Source organism: Manis pentadactyla, chromosome 4, assembly GCF_030020395.1.
Source record: "Manis pentadactyla isolate mManPen7 chromosome 4, mManPen7.hap1, whole genome shotgun sequence".
Classification (NCBI taxonomy): domain Eukaryota; kingdom Metazoa; phylum Chordata; class Mammalia; order Pholidota; family Manidae; genus Manis; species Manis pentadactyla.
In genome coordinates this window covers 158,359,381-158,360,967 of record NC_080022.1, presented here as the reverse complement: position 1 = coordinate 158,360,967, position 1,587 = coordinate 158,359,381, and positions in this window count along the sequence as shown.

The window sequence follows — 1,587 nt, the reverse complement described above, 5'->3', positions numbered from 1 at the left end:
GCAAACAAAGCCTTGACCTTTCTATTTTAGACTTTCATCTGTGTAGCTAAACTAAACCATCTGCTTTCTCTCCCCTACCCCATCTACTTAAAGGACTGAAAATACTGCGCCTAATTGCAATTTATCAAACCAGTGTGACTTCGCCACTTTAACGAATTGCCACTCTTTCACCTGAAGGCTCGCTTGTAAAATTTTGCTTCCCATTCCCTCCCAATTCCTCCCCACCTGCCTCAATTGTGAACTATCAATATTTTTAAGACACCAGATTTCCGTGTATGAAGCCATCTAAGGAGCTCTTCACTTTCAACGCTGAGCGCCTGACGGACAAGCTACTCCAGCCTCCCCCCTTGTGGACACGGGGCCGTTATTATCACCACTGCTGCGGTCACGCAGAAGAAGGCACCTCGCAGCTCAGCCTAGGAAGGAGTCGCGTCTCTCCGCCACCAAACAAGGGGCTCAGACGGAGGACAGACAGACCCAGTGGGAGGAAAACTCCCAGAGGAAGAAGGGGGAGCTGTCAGCCTGGAGGGGGACCTTCTGAGGCACGAAGGGGAAAGGGTGCGTGAAGCGGGGCAAGAAGTGGGCGGCCGAGGCCGAGCGAGAAGGGGCCGGGGCCGGGGTCGGCGAGGAGGCGCGGCGCCCGGCGGGCGGGGCAGCTCGCCGCCCACCGCCGAGTCCGAGCAGCGGGGCGCGCGGGTGCGGGGAGAAGAGCGGGAGAGAGCGGTCGGGGCCGCGGGCGCCGCGGCGGGGACAGCGGGCCCACCCCCGCCGAGCCCCGCTACTTATAATTGTAGAGCTGCTGCAGGCACAGGTCCAGGCTCTCGCCCTTCGCCTCCTCGCGGGTGATGCGCACCGACAGTGGGCGCGGGAGCGGAGGCAGAGGCGGCAGCTGGGGCTGGGGCTGGGGCGGCGGCGGCACGGCTGGCTGCCCCCGGGCTGTCGCCACCTCCCCCTCGCCGTCCGCCGCCGCATCTTCCTCCGCCGCCTCCTCCTCGGGCTCGGGGTCTCGCTCCTGCTCTTGTTCCCACCTCTCCGTCGCGGCTGCCGCGGCCGCCTCCTCCATGGGGTCCTCGGCCGAAGCCTCGGCCGCTTCGGCGGCTACCAGCTCGGGTTCGGGCTCCGGCTCCGGCTCGCCGCCACCGCAGGGCCCGCGAAACTCTCCAAGGAAGAGCTCCAGGAAGCGCCGTTAAGTTTTCTCCTCAGGGCTGCAGACGGCCATCGCGGCTCGTGCCCCGGGGCCGACCGGGAAGTGGGTGGGGGGAAGCCCGGGAAGGGGGAAGCCCGGGAAGGGGAGGGGTGTACTCTTGAGCTCCGGGCTCCCGCAAGGGCGGTGAACCGCCGCACCGGCACGAGCGATCAGCACCAGGCTGCCTGGAGAGGGCTCCCGCAGGCGTGCGCGCCGCCGAGCGCGGACGTGCGCGGCCGGGGGCGGGGCGGAGAGCGCCTTCCGGGTCGGGTCTGGAGGGAAAGTTGGTGGCGGGCGCGCGCGCAGGGATCTGCGGCGGCCCACCCTCTAGCCCTACGGAGGCTTAGCCCACGCTGCCTAGAGACTGTCACCATAGCAACCGGCTCTAAACAAGTATTTCA